We start from the raw sequence: 15,455 nt of genomic DNA on the forward strand, positions 1-15,455 counted from the left end.
ACTGGAAATAATGGAAGTCAAAGCTGAAGGCAAGAGAGGTGGAAGCCATTTTGAAAGGAAGATAGAACGCAAGTGCTGTGCTCTACTGATGGTATGTCGATCAGGTTATTGAAAGGTTTCATCTATGAACTAAAATGTCTACTGAAGCTGACTCCAAGAGAGAACTACACCTAATTAGCTAGGTGCTCACTCCTTGCCAAAACCCGGGATTGAACCAGGGACCTTTAGATCTTCAGTCTAACGTTCTCCCAACTGAGCTATTTCGGCCAGTTGTCAAAGAATACCTTCCTGATGATTCTTAATCATTGTAGGCAACAAGTGGGCATCTGATCAATCACTAGGAGGGTACATCTATGTGTTAAAGTATGCTGTATCCTTCTGCAGCTAACTGGGCACAATTAGTCAATTCATTTTTTATTGCGCAAGCTAGGTATTTCTTTTTTTCTAAACGCTAAATAGGCTAGCAATCTAATACACAGAAATGTGTGGCATGAGGAGGCAAGCTATATCATCTGACACTTTGGTCCAAGGTTAGATGGAAAATGATGCAGGCTACAGTTTACCCTAAAATCGAGATAGAAACGGGAAATAATGGAAGTCAAAGCTGAAGGCAAGAGAGGTGGAATCCATTTTCAAAGGAAGATAGAAAACACGTACTGTCTTGTACTGATGGTATGTCAATTAGGTTGATGAAAGGTTTTATTAATTAAATAAAACGTCACCGGAAGCTGACTCCAAAAAAGAAACTTGCCTGACGAACTAGCTGCTCAGTCTTTGACCAAACCAAGAATTTAACCAGGGACCCTTAGATCTAAAGTTTGACGTCCTCGCAACTGAGCTCTTTCAGCCCGTTTTTTCACAGTGCCTTCCTTATTATTATTAATCATTGTAGACAAGAAATATAAGTCGCAATCATTCACTGTGAGGGTACAGCTATGTGTTACACTTTGCTGTATCCTTCTGTAGCTAACTGGGGGCAATTACTCCTTTACTTTTTTGCTACGCGAGCTAGGTACTTATTTTTTTCTAAACTCTGAATAGGCTACCATTCTTATAAACAGAAATGTGTGGCATGACTAAGCAAGCTATATCATCTGACAGTTTGGCTCATGGGAAAATGGAAGATGACGCCGCCTACGGTTTACATCAAAATCAAGATAGAAACGGGAAATAATGGAAGTCAAAGCTGAAGGCAAGAGAGGTGGAAGCCATTTTGAAAGGAAGATAGAAAATAAGTGCTCTTTTGTACCGATGGCATGTCGATCAGGTTGATGCAAGTTTTTATCAATGAAATAAAATGTCCCTTGAGAGTGACTCCAAGAAAGAAACATGCCTAACAAGCGGAGTGCTTGGTCTTTGGCACAACCCAGGATCGAACCAAGGACCTTTTTTTATCTTTAGTCTAACATTCTCCCAACTGAGATATTTAAACCAGGTGTCATAAAAAGCTTTCCGTATCATTTATAATCATTGTAGACAAGACACAGAAGTCTAAATCATTCACTGTGAGTGTACAGCTATGTCTTAAACTTTGCTGTATCCTTCTCCAGTTAACTGGGTGTAATTAGGGAATTCGTTTTTTATTGTGCAAGCTAGGTATTTCTTTTTTTCTAAACTCTAAATAGGCTAGCAATCTAAGGCACACAAATGTGTGGGATGAGTAAGCAAGCTATATCATCTGACAGCTTGGTTCATGGGAAAATAGAAGATGATGCAGCCTAAGCTTTACATTAAAATCAAGATACAAACTGGAAATAATGGAAGTCAAAGCTGAAGGCAAGAGAGGTGGAAGCCATTTTGAAAGGAAGATAGAACGCAAGTGCTGTGCTCTACTGATGGTATGTCGATCAGGTTATTGAAAGGTTTCATCTATGAACTAAAATGTCTACTGAAGCTGACTCCAAGAGAGAACTACACCTAATTAGCTAGGTGCTCAGTCCTTGCCGAAACCCGGGATTGAACCAGGGACCTTTAGATCTTCAGTCTAACGCTCTCCCAACTGAGCTATTTTGGCCAGTTGTCAGAAAATACCTTCCTGATGATTCTTAATCATTGTAGGAAACAAGTGGGCATCTGATCAATCACTAGGAGGGTACATCTATGTGTTAAAGTATGCTGTATCCTTCTGCAGCTAACTGGGCACAATTAGTCAATTTATTTTTTATTGCGCAAGCTAGGTATTTCTTTTTTTCTAAACGCTAAATAGGCTAGCAATCTAATACACAGAAATGTGTGGCATGAGGAAGCAAGCTATATCATCTGACACTTTGGTCCAAGGTTAGATGGAAAATGATGCAGGCTACAGTTTACCCTAAAATCGAGATAGAAACGGCAAATAATGGAAGTCAAAGCTGAAGGCAAGAGAGGTGGAATCCATTTTCAAAGAAAGATAGAAAACACGTACTGTCTTGTACTGATGGTATGTCAATTAGGTTGATGAAAGGTTTTATTAATTAAATAAAACGTCACCGGAAGCTGACTCCAAAAAAGAAACTTGCCTGACGAACTAGCTGCTCAGTCTTTGACCAAACCAAGGATTTAACCAGGGACCCTTAGATCTAAAGTTTGACGTCCTCGCAACTGAGCTCTTTCAGCCCGTTTTTTCACAGTGCCTTCCTTATTATTGTTAATCATTGTAGACAAGAAATATAAGTCGCAATCATTCACTGTGAGGGTACAGCTATGTGTTACACTTTGCTGTATCCTTCTGTAGCTAACTGGGGGCAATTACTCCTTTACTTTTTTGCTACGCGAGGTAGGTACTTCTTTTTTTCTAAACTCTGAATAGGCTACCACTCTCATAAACAGAAATGTGTGGCATGACCAAGCAAGCTATATCATCTGACAGTTTGGCTCATGGGAAAATGGAAGATGACGCCGGCTACGGTTTACATTAAAATCAAGATAGAAACGGGAAATAATGGAAGTCAAAGCTGAAGGCAAGAGAGGTGGAAGCCATTTTGAAAGGAAGATAGAAAATAGGTGCTCTTTTGTACCGATGGCATGTCGATCAGGTTGATGCAAGTTTTTATCAATGAAATAAAATGTCACTTGAGAGTGATTCCAAGAAAGAAACATGCCTAACAAGCTGAGTGCTTGGTCTTTGGCACAACCCAGGATTGAACCAAGGACCTTTTTTATCTTTAGTCTAACATTCTCCCAACTGAGATATTTAAACCAGGTGTCATGAAAAGCTTTCCGTATCATTTTTAATCATTGTAGACAAGACACAGAAGTCTAAATCATTCACTGTGAGGGTACAGCTATGTCTTAAACTTTGCTGTATCCTTCTCCAGTTAACTGGGTGTAATTAGGGAATTCGTTTTTTATTGTGCAAGCTAGGTATTTCTTTTTTTCTAAGCTCTAAATAGGCTAGCAATCTAATGCACAGAAATGTGTGGCATGAGTAAGCAAGCTATTTCATCCGACACTTTGGTTCAAGGGAAGATGGAGACTGATGCAGACTGCGGGTTACCTAAAAATCAAGGTAGAAACAGTAAATAATGGAAGTCAAAGCTGAAGGCAAGAGAGGTGGAATCCATTTTGAAAGGAAGATAGAAAACAAGTACTGTCTTGTACTGATGGTATGTCAATTAGGTTGATGAAAGGTTTTATCAATTAAATAAAACGTCACCAGAAGCTGAATCCAAGAACGAAACACGTCTAAAAAGCTGTCTTCTGAGTCTTTGCCGAAACCCGGGATTGAACCAGGGACCTTTAGATCTTCAGTCTAACGCTCTCCCAACTGAGCTATTTCGGCCAGTTATTTCACAGCTCCCTCCGTTTTCTTCTTAATCATTGTAGACAAGACATACACCTCCAAATCATTCACTTTGATGGTACAGCTATGTCTTAAACTTCCGGTATCCTTCTGCAGCTAACTGGGTGCATTTACTCATTTACTTTTTTGGTGCGCAACCTAGGTACTTCTTTTATTCCAAACTCTGAATAGGCACACAAATGTGTGGGATGAGTAAGCAAGCTTTATCATCTGACAGCTTGGTTCATGGGAAAATAGAAGATGATGCAGCCTAAGCTTTACATTAAAATCAAGATACAAACTGGAAATAATGGAAGTCAAAGCTGAAGGCAACAGAGGTGGAAGCCATTTTGAAAGGAAGATAGAACGCAAGTGCTGTGCTCTACTGATGGTATGTCGATCAGGTTATTGAAAGGTTTCATCTATGAACTAAAATGTCTACTGAAGCTGACTCCAAGAGAGAACTACACCTAATTAGCTAGGTGCTCAGTCCTTGCCGAAACCCGGGATTGAACCAGGGACCTTTAGATCTTCAGTCTAACGCTCTCCCAACTGAGCTATTTCAGCCAGTTGTCAGAGAATACCTTCCTGATGATTCTTAATCATTGTAGGCAACAAGTGGGCATCTGATCAATCACTAGGAGGGTACATCTATGTGTTAAAGTATGCTGTATCCTTCTGCAGCTAACTGGGCACAATTAGTCAATTTATTTTTTATTGCGCAAGCTAGGTATTTCTTTTTTTCTAAACGCTAAATAGGCTAGCAATCTAATACACAGAAATGTGTGGCATGAGGAAGCAAGCTATATCATCTGACACTTTGGTCCAAGGTTAGATGGAAAATGATGCAGGCTACAGTTTACCCTAAAATCGAGATAGAAACGGGAAATAATGGAAGTCAAAGCTGAAGGCAAGAGAGGTGGAATCCATTTTCAAAGGAAGATAGAAAACACGTACTGTCTTGTACTGATGGTATGTCAATTAGGTTGATGAAAGGTTTTATTAATTAAATAAAACGTCACCGGAAGCTGACTCCAAAAAAGAAACTTGCCTGACGAACTAGCTGCTCAGTCTTTGACCAAACCAAGAAATTAACCAGGGACCCTTAGATCTAAAGTTTGACGTCCTCGCAACTGAGCTCTTTCAGCCCGTTTTTTCACAGTGCCTTCCTTATTATTATTAATCATTGTAGACAAGAAAGATAAGTCGCAATCATTCACTGTGAGGGTACAGCTATGTGTTACACTTTGCTGTATCCTTCTGTAGCTAACTGGGGGCAATTACTCCTTTACTTTTTTGCTACGCGAGCTAGGTACTTCTTTTTTTCTAAACTCTGAATAGGCTACCACTCTCATAAACAGAAATGTGTGGCATGACTAAGCAAGCTATATCATCTGACAGTTTGGCTCATGGGAAAATGGAAGATGACGCCGCCTACGGTTTACATCAAAATCAAGATAGAAACGGGAAATAATGGAAGTCAAAGCTGAAGGCAAGAGAGGTGGAAGCCATTTTGAAAGGAAGATAGAAAATAAGTGCTCTTTTGTACCGATGGCATGTCGATCAGGTTGATGCAAGTTTTTATCAATGAAATAAAATGTCCCTTGAGAGTGACTCCAAGAAAGAAACATGCCTAACAAGCTGAGTGCTTGGTCTTTGGCACAACCCAGGATTGAACCAAGGACCTTTTTTTATCTTTAGTCTAACATTCTCCCAACTGAGATATTTAAACCAGGTGTCATGAAAAGCTTTCCGTATCATTTTTAATCATTGTAGACAAGACACAGAAGTCTAAATCATTCACTGTGAGGGTACAGCTATGTCTTAAACTTTGCTGTATCCTTCTCCAGTTAACTGGGTGTAATTAGGGAATTCGTTTTTTATTGTGCAAGCTAGGTATTTCTTTTTTTCTAAACTCTAAATAGGCTAGCAATCTAATGCACAGAAATGTGTGGCATGAGTAAGCAAGCTATTTCATCCGACACTTTGGTTCAAGGGAAGATGGAGACTGATGCAGACTGCGGGTTACCTAAAAATCAAGACAGAAACAGTAAATAATGGAAGTCAAAGCTGAAGGCAAGAGAGGTGGAAACCATTTTCAAAGGAAGATAGAAAACACGTACTGTCTTGTACTGATGGTATGTCAATTAGGTTGATGAAAGGTTTTATCAATTAAATAAAACGTCACCAGAAGCTGAATCCAAGAAAGAAACACGCCTAACAAGCTGTCTTCTGAGTCTTTGCCGAAACCCGGGATTGAACCAGGGACCTTTAGATCTTCAGTCTAACGCTCTCCCAACTGAGCTATTTCGGCCACTTATTGCGCAGGTCCCTCCGTATTTTTCTTAATCATTGTAGACAAGACATACACCCCGAAATCATTCACTTTGAGGGTACAGCTATGTCTTAAACTTCCGGTATCCTTCTGCAGCTAACTGGGTGCAATTACTCATTTACTTTTTTGGTGCGCAACCTAGGTACTTCTTTTATTCCAAACTCTGAATAGGCACACAAATGTGTGGGATGAGTAAGCAAGCTATATCATCTGACAGCTTGGTTCATGGGAAAATGGAAGATGATGCAGCCTAAGGTTTACATTAAAATCAAGATAGAAACTGGAAATAATGGAAGTCAAAGCTGAAGGCAAGAGAGGTGGAAGCCATTTTGAAAGGAAGATAGAACGCAAGTGCTGTGCTCTACTGATGGTATGTTGAACAGGTTATTAAAAGGTTTCATCTATGAACTAAAATGTCTACTGAAGCTGACTCCAAGAGAGAACTACACCTAATTAGCTAGGTGCTCAGTCCTTGCCAAAACCCGGGATTGAACCAGAGAGCTTTAGATCTTCAGTTTAACGCTCTCCCAAATGAGCTATTTCGGCCAGTTGTCAGAGAATACCTTCCTGATGATTCTTAATCATTGCAGGCAACAAGTGGGCATCTGATCAATCACTAGGAGGGTACATCTATGTGTTAAAGTATGCTGTATCCTTCTGCAGCTAACTGGGCACAATTAGTCAATTTATTTTTTATTGCGCAAGCTAGGTATTTCTTTTTTTATAAACGCTAAATAGGCTAGCAATCTAATACACAGAAATGTGTGGCATGAGGAAGCAAGCTATATCATCTGACACTTTGGTCCAAGGTTAGATGGAAAATGATGCAGGCTACAGTTTACCCTAAAATCGAGATAGAAACGGCAAATAATGGAAGTCAAAGCTGAAGGCAAGAGAGGTGGAATCCATTTTCAAAGGAAGATAGAAAACACGTACTGTCTTGTACTGATGGTATGTCAATTAGGTTGATGAAAGGTTTTATTAATTAAATAAAACGTCACCGGAAGCTGACTCCAAAAAAGAAACTTGCATGACGAACTAGCTGCTCAGTCTTTGACCAAACCAAGGCTTTAACCAGGGACCCTTAGATCTAAAGTTTGACGTCCTCGCAACTGAGCTCTTTCAGCCCGTTTTTTCACAGTGCCTTCCTTATTATTGTTAATCATTGTAGACAAGAAATATAAGTCGCAATCATTCACTGTGAGGGTACAGCTATGTGTTACACTTTGCTGTATCCTTCTGTAGCTAACTGGGGGCAATTACTCCTTTACTTTTTTGCTACGCGAGCTAGGTACTTCTTTTTTTCTAAACTCTGAATAGGCTACCACTCTCATAAACAGAAATGTGTGGCATGACTAAGCAAGCTATATCATCTGACAGTTTGGCTCATGGGAAAATGGAAGATGACGCCGCCTACGGTTAACATCAAAATCAAGATACAAACGGGAAATAATGGAAGTCAAAGCTGAAGGCAAGAGAGGTGGAAGCCATTTTGAAAGGAAGATAGAAAATAAGTGCTCTTTTGTACCGATGGCATGTCGATCAGGTTGATGCAAGTTTTTATCAATGAAATAAAATGTCACTTGAGAGTGACTCCAAGAAAGAAACATGCCTAACAAGCTGAGTGCTTGGTCTTTGGCACAACCCAGGATTGAACCAAGGACCTTTTTTATCTTTAGTCTAACATTCTCCCAACTGAGATATTTTAGCCAGGTGTCATGAAAACCTTTCAGTATCATTTTTAATCATTGTAGACAAGACACAGAAGTCTAAATCATTCACTGTGAGGGTTCAGCTATGTCTTAAACTTTGCTGTATCCTTCTCCAGTTAACTGGGTGTAATTAGGGAATTCGTTTTTTATTGTGCAAGCTAGGTATTTCTTTTTTTCTAAACGCTAAATAGGCTAGCAATCTAATACACAGAAATGTGTGGCATGAGGAAGCAAGCTATATCATCTGACACTTTGGTCCAAGGTTAGATGGAAAATGATGCAGGCTACAGTTTACCCTAAAATCGAGATAGAAACGGCAAATAATCGAAGTCAAAGCTGAAGGCAAGAGAGGTGGAAACCATTTTCAAAGGAAGATAGAAAACACGTACTGTCTTGTACTGATGGTATGTCAATTAGGTTGATGAAAGGTTTTATCAATTAAATAAAACGTCACCAGAAGCTGAATCCAAGAAAGAAACACGCCTAACAAGCTGCCTTCTGAGTCTTTGTCGAAACCCGGGATTGAACCAGGGACCTTTAGATCTTCAGTCTAACACTCTCCCAACTGAGCTATTTCAGCCAGTTATTTCACAGGTCCCTCCGTTTTCTTCTTAATCATTGTAGACAAGACATACACCTCGAAATCATTCACTTTGAGGGTACAGCTATGTCTTAAACTTCCGGTATCCTTCTGCAGCTAACTGGGTGCATTTACTCATTTACTTTTTTGGTGCGCAACCTAGGTACTTCTTTTATTCCAAACTCTGAATAGGCACACAAATGTGTGGGCTGAGTAAGCAAGCTATATCATCTGACAGCTTGGTTCATGGGAAAATAGAAGATGATGCAGCCTAAGCTTTACATTAAAATCAAGATAGAAACTGGAAATAATGGAAGTCAAAGCTGAAGGCAAGAGAGGTGGAAGCCATTTTGAAAGGAAGATAGAACGCAAGTGCTGTGCTCTACTGATGGTATGTCGATCAGGTTATTGAAAGGTTTCATCTATGAACTAAAATGTCTACTGAAGCTGACTCCAAGAGAGAACTACACCTAATTAGCTAGGTGCTCACTCCTTGCCAAAACCCGGGATTGAACCAGGGACCTTTAGATCTTCAGTCTAACGTTCTCCCAACTGAGCTATTTCGGCCAGTTGTCAAAGAATACCTTCCTGATGATTCTTAATCATTGTAGGCAACAAGTGGGCATCTGATCAATCACTAGGAGGGTACATCTATGTGTTAAAGTATGCTGTATCCTTCTGCAGCTAACTGGGCACAATTAGTCAATTCATTTTTTATTGCGCAAGCTAGGTATTTCTTTTTTTCTAAACGCTAAATAGGCTAGCAATCTAATACACAGAAATGTGTGGCATGAGGAGGCAAGCTATATCATCTGACACTTTGGTCCAAGGTTAGATGGAAAATGATGCAGGCTACAGTTTACCCTAAAATCGAGATAGAAACGGGAAATAATGGAAGTCAAAGCTGAAGGCAAGAGAGGTGGAATCCATTTTCAAAGGAAGATAGAAAACACGTACTGTCTTGTACTGATGGTATGTCAATTAGGTTGATGAAAGGTTTTATTAATTAAATAAAACGTCACCGGAAGCTGACTCCAAAAAAGAAACTTGCCTGACGAACTAGCTGCTCAGTCTTTGACCAAACCAAGAATTTAACCAGGGACCCTTAGATCTAAAGTTTGACGTCCTCGCAACTGAGCTCTTTCAGCCCGTTTTTTCACAGTGCCTTCCTTATTATTATTAATCATTGTAGACAAGAAATATAAGTCGCAATCATTCACTGTGAGGGTACAGCTATGTGTTACACTTTGCTGTATCCTTCTGTAGCTAACTGGGGGCAATTACTCCTTTACTTTTTTGCTACGCGAGCTAGGTACTTATTTTTTTCTAAACTCTGAATAGGCTACCATTCTTATAAACAGAAATGTGTGGCATGACTAAGCAAGCTATATCATCTGACAGTTTGGCTCATGGGAAAATGGAAGATGACGCCGCCTACGGTTTACATCAAAATCAAGATAGAAACGGGAAATAATGGAAGTCAAAGCTGAAGGCAAGAGAGGTGGAAGCCATTTTGAAAGGAAGATAGAAAATAAGTGCTCTTTTGTACCGATGGCATGTCGATCAGGTTGATGCAAGTTTTTATCAATGAAATAAAATGTCCCTTGAGAGTGACTCCAAGAAAGAAACATGCCTAACAAGCGGAGTGCTTGGTCTTTGGCACAACCCAGGATCGAACCAAGGACCTTTTTTTATCTTTAGTCTAACATTCTCCCAACTGAGATATTTAAACCAGGTGTCATAAAAAGCTTTCCGTATCATTTATAATCATTGTAGACAAGACACAGAAGTCTAAATCATTCACTGTGAGTGTACAGCTATGTCTTAAACTTTGCTGTATCCTTCTCCAGTTAACTGGGTGTAATTAGGGAATTCGTTTTTTATTGTGCAAGCTAGGTATTTCTTTTTTTCTAAACTCTAAATAGGCTAGCAATCTAAGGCACACAAATGTGTGGGATGAGTAAGCAAGCTATATCATCTGACAGCTTGGTTCATGGGAAAATAGAAGATGATGCAGCCTAAGCTTTACATTAAAATCAAGATACAAACTGGAAATAATGGAAGTCAAAGCTGAAGGCAAGAGAGGTGGAAGCCATTTTGAAAGGAAGATAGAACGCAAGTGCTGTGCTCTACTGATGGTATGTCGATCAGGTTATTGAAAGGTTTCATCTATGAACTAAAATGTCTACTGAAGCTGACTCCAAGAGAGAACTACACCTAATTAGCTAGGTGCTCAGTCCTTGCCGAAACCCGGGATTGAACCAGGGACCTTTAGATCTTCAGTCTAACGCTCTCCCAACTGAGCTATTTTGGCCAGTTGTCAGAAAATACCTTCCTGATGATTCTTAATCATTGTAGGAAACAAGTGGGCATCTGATCAATCACTAGGAGGGTACATCTATGTGTTAAAGTATGCTGTATCCTTCTGCAGCTAACTGGGCACAATTAGTCAATTTATTTTTTATTGCGCAAGCTAGGTATTTCTTTTTTTCTAAACGCTAAATAGGCTAGCAATCTAATACACAGAAATGTGTGGCATGAGGAAGCAAGCTATATCATCTGACACTTTGGTCCAAGGTTAGATGGAAAATGATGCAGGCTACAGTTTACCCTAAAATCGAGATAGAAACGGCAAATAATGGAAGTCAAAGCTGAAGGCAAGAGAGGTGGAATCCATTTTCAAAGAAAGATAGAAAACACGTACTGTCTTGTACTGATGGTATGTCAATTAGGTTGATGAAAGGTTTTATTAATTAAATAAAACGTCACCGGAAGCTGACTCCAAAAAAGAAACTTGCCTGACGAACTAGCTGCTCAGTCTTTGACCAAACCAAGGATTTAACCAGGGACCCTTAGATCTAAAGTTTGACGTCCTCGCAACTGAGCTCTTTCAGCCCGTTTTTTCACAGTGCCTTCCTTATTATTGTTAATCATTGTAGACAAGAAATATAAGTCGCAATCATTCACTGTGAGGGTACAGCTATGTGTTACACTTTGCTGTATCCTTCTGTAGCTAACTGGGGGCAATTACTCCTTTACTTTTTTGCTACGCGAGGTAGGTACTTCTTTTTTTCTAAACTCTGAATAGGCTACCACTCTCATAAACAGAAATGTGTGGCATGACCAAGCAAGCTATATCATCTGACAGTTTGGCTCATGGGAAAATGGAAGATGACGCCGGCTACGGTTTACATTAAAATCAAGATAGAAACGGGAAATAATGGAAGTCAAAGCTGAAGGCAAGAGAGGTGGAAGCCATTTTGAAAGGAAGATAGAAAATAGGTGCTCTTTTGTACCGATGGCATGTCGATCAGGTTGATGCAAGTTTTTATCAATGAAATAAAATGTCACTTGAGAGTGATTCCAAGAAAGAAACATGCCTAACAAGCTGAGTGCTTGGTCTTTGGCACAACCCAGGATTGAACCAAGGACCTTTTTTATCTTTAGTCTAACATTCTCCCAACTGAGATATTTAAACCAGGTGTCATGAAAAGCTTTCCGTATCATTTTTAATCATTGTAGACAAGACACAGAAGTCTAAATCATTCACTGTGAGGGTACAGCTATGTCTTAAACTTTGCTGTATCCTTCTCCAGTTAACTGGGTGTAATTAGGGAATTCGTTTTTTATTGTGCAAGCTAGGTATTTCTTTTTTTCTAAGCTCTAAATAGGCTAGCAATCTAATGCACAGAAATGTGTGGCATGAGTAAGCAAGCTATTTCATCCGACACTTTGGTTCAAGGGAAGATGGAGACTGATGCAGACTGCGGGTTACCTAAAAATCAAGGTAGAAACAGTAAATAATGGAAGTCAAAGCTGAAGGCAAGAGAGGTGGAATCCATTTTGAAAGGAAGATAGAAAACAAGTACTGTCTTGTACTGATGGTATGTCAATTAGGTTGATGAAAGGTTTTATCAATTAAATAAAACGTCACCAGAAGCTGAATCCAAGAACGAAACACGTCTAAAAAGCTGTCTTCTGAGTCTTTGCCGAAACCCGGGATTGAACCAGGGACCTTTAGATCTTCAGTCTAACGCTCTCCCAACTGAGCTATTTCGGCCAGTTATTTCACAGCTCCCTCCGTTTTCTTCTTAATCATTGTAGACAAGACATACACCTCCAAATCATTCACTTTGATGGTACAGCTATGTCTTAAACTTCCGGTATCCTTCTGCAGCTAACTGGGTGCATTTACTCATTTACTTTTTTGGTGCGCAACCTAGGTACTTCTTTTATTCCAAACTCTGAATAGGCACACAAATGTGTGGGATGAGTAAGCAAGCTTTATCATCTGACAGCTTGGTTCATGGGAAAATAGAAGATGATGCAGCCTAAGCTTTACATTAAAATCAAGATACAAACTGGAAATAATGGAAGTCAAAGCTGAAGGCAACAGAGGTGGAAGCCATTTTGAAAGGAAGATAGAACGCAAGTGCTGTGCTCTACTGATGGTATGTCGATCAGGTTATTGAAAGGTTTCATCTATGAACTAAAATGTCTACTGAAGCTGACTCCAAGAGAGAACTACACCTAATTAGCTAGGTGCTCAGTCCTTGCCGAAACCCGGGATTGAACCAGGGACCTTTAGATCTTCAGTCTAACGCTCTCCCAACTGAGCTATTTCAGCCAGTTGTCAGAGAATACCTTCCTGATGATTCTTAATCATTGTAGGCAACAAGTGGGCATCTGATCAATCACTAGGAGGGTACATCTATGTGTTAAAGTATGCTGTATCCTTCTGCAGCTAACTGGGCACAATTAGTCAATTTATTTTTTATTGCGCAAGCTAGGTATTTCTTTTTTTCTAAACGCTAAATAGGCTAGCAATCTAATACACAGAAATGTGTGGCATGAGGAAGCAAGCTATATCATCTGACACTTTGGTCCAAGGTTAGATGGAAAATGATGCAGGCTACAGTTTACCCTAAAATCGAGATAGAAACGGGAAATAATGGAAGTCAAAGCTGAAGGCAAGAGAGGTGGAATCCATTTTCAAAGGAAGATAGAAAACACGTACTGTCTTGTACTGATGGTATGTCAATTAGGTTGATGAAAGGTTTTATTAATTAAATAAAACGTCACCGGAAGCTGACTCCAAAAAAGAAACTTGCCTGACGAACTAGCTGCTCAGTCTTTGACCAAACCAAGAAATTAACCAGGGACCCTTAGATCTAAAGTTTGACGTCCTCGCAACTGAGCTCTTTCAGCCCGTTTTTTCACAGTGCCTTCCTTATTATTATTAATCATTGTAGACAAGAAAGATAAGTCGCAATCATTCACTGTGAGGGTACAGCTATGTGTTACACTTTGCTGTATCCTTCTGTAGCTAACTGGGGGCAATTACTCCTTTACTTTTTTGCTACGCGAGCTAGGTACTTCTTTTTTTCTAAACTCTGAATAGGCTACCACTCTCATAAACAGAAATGTGTGGCATGACTAAGCAAGCTATATCATCTGACAGTTTGGCTCATGGGAAAATGGAAGATGACGCCGCCTACGGTTTACATCAAAATCAAGATAGAAACGGGAAATAATGGAAGTCAAAGCTGAAGGCAAGAGAGGTGGAAGCCATTTTGAAAGGAAGATAGAAAATAAGTGCTCTTTTGTACCGATGGCATGTCGATCAGGTTGATGCAAGTTTTTATCAATGAAATAAAATGTCACTTGAGAGTGACTCCAAGAAAGAAACATGCCTAACAAGCTGAGTGCTTGGTCTTTGGCACAACCCAGGATTGAACCAAGGACCTTTTTTATCTTTAGTCTAACATTCTCCCAACTGAGATATTTAAACCAGGTGTCATGAAAAGCTTTCCGTATCATTTTTAATCATTGTAGACAAGACACAGAAGTCTAAATCCTTCACTGTGAGGGTACAGCTATGTCTTAAACTTTGCTGTATCCTTCTCCAGTTAACTGGGTGTAATTAGGGAATTCGTTTTTTATTGTGCAAGCTAGGTATTTCTTTTTTTCTAAACTCTAAATAGGCTAGCAATCTAATGCACAGAAATGTGTGGCATGAGTAAGCAAGCTATTTCATCCGACACTTTGGTTCAAGGGAAGATGGAGACTGATGCAGACTGCGGGTTACCTAAAAATCAAGACAGAAACAGTAAATAATGGAAGTCAAAGCTGAAGGCAAGAGAGGTGGAATCCATTTTGAAAGGAAGATAGAAAACAAGTACTGTCTTGTACTGATGGTATGTCAATTAGGTTGATGAAAGATTTTATCAATTAAATAAAACGTCCCCAGAAGCTGAATCCAAGAAAGAAACACACCTAACAAGCTGTCTTCTGAGTCTTTGCCGAAACCCGGGATTGAACCAGGGACCTTTAGATCTTCAGTCTAACGCTCTCCCAACTGAGCTTTTTCGGCCAGTTATTTCACAGCTCCCTCCGTTTTCTTCTTAATCATTGTAGACAAGACATACACCTCGAAATCATTCACTTTGAGGGTACAGCTATGTCTTAAACTTCCGGTATCCTTCTGCAGCTAACTGGGTGCATTTACTCATTTAATTTTTTGGTGCGCAACCTAGGTACTTCTTTATTCCAAACTCTGAATAGGCACACAAATGTGTGGGATGAGTAAGCAAGCTATATCATCTGACAGCTTGGTTCATGGGAAAATAGAAGATGATGCAGCCTAAGCTTTACATTAAAATCAAGATAGAAACTGGAAATAATGGAAGTCAAAGCTGAAGGCAAGAGAGGTGGAAGCCATTTTGAAAGGAAGACAGAAAATAAGTGCTCTTTTGTACCGATGGCATGTCGATCAGGTTGATGCAAGTTTTTATCAATGAAATAAAATGTCACTTGAGAGTGACTCCAAGAAAGAAACATGCCTAACAAGCTGAGTGCTTGGTCTTTGGCACAACCCAGGATTGGACCAAGGACCTTTTTTATCTTTAGTCTAACATTCTCCCAACTGAGATATTTTAGCCAGGTGTCATGAAAAGCTTTCCGTATCATTTTTAATCATTGTAGACAAGACACAGAAGTCTAAATCATTCACTGTGGGGGTACAGCTATGTCTTAAACTTTGCTGTATCCTTCTCCAGTTAACTGGGT

General features: G+C 39.6%; 5 non-coding genes across 5 annotated transcripts; all 5 read right to left on the reverse strand.

Moving 5' to 3' along the window:
• Positions 1–1,941: 1,941 nt before the first annotated feature.
• On the reverse strand, positions 1,942–2,014 carry TRNAF-GAA (transfer RNA phenylalanine (anticodon GAA)). The gene has a single exon. It is a non-coding gene; the product is annotated as a tRNA-Phe (tRNA).
• A 1,673-nt stretch (positions 2,015–3,687) lies between these two features.
• TRNAF-GAA (transfer RNA phenylalanine (anticodon GAA)) lies at positions 3,688–3,760 on the reverse strand. The gene has a single exon. It is a non-coding gene; the product is annotated as a tRNA-Phe (tRNA).
• A 2,241-nt stretch (positions 3,761–6,001) lies between these two features.
• Positions 6,002–6,074, reverse strand: TRNAF-GAA (transfer RNA phenylalanine (anticodon GAA)). Its single transcript has one exon. It is a non-coding gene; the product is annotated as a tRNA-Phe (tRNA).
• A 4,554-nt stretch (positions 6,075–10,628) lies between these two features.
• Positions 10,629–10,701, reverse strand: TRNAF-GAA (transfer RNA phenylalanine (anticodon GAA)). The gene has a single exon. It is a non-coding gene; the product is annotated as a tRNA-Phe (tRNA).
• A 1,673-nt stretch (positions 10,702–12,374) lies between these two features.
• On the reverse strand, positions 12,375–12,447 carry TRNAF-GAA (transfer RNA phenylalanine (anticodon GAA)). The gene has a single exon. It is a non-coding gene; the product is annotated as a tRNA-Phe (tRNA).
• Positions 12,448–15,455: the final 3,008 nt, after the last annotated feature.

Source organism: Pleurodeles waltl, unplaced genomic scaffold, assembly GCF_031143425.1.
Source record: "Pleurodeles waltl isolate 20211129_DDA unplaced genomic scaffold, aPleWal1.hap1.20221129 scaffold_465, whole genome shotgun sequence".
Lineage (NCBI taxonomy): Eukaryota > Metazoa > Chordata > Amphibia > Caudata > Salamandridae > Pleurodeles > Pleurodeles waltl.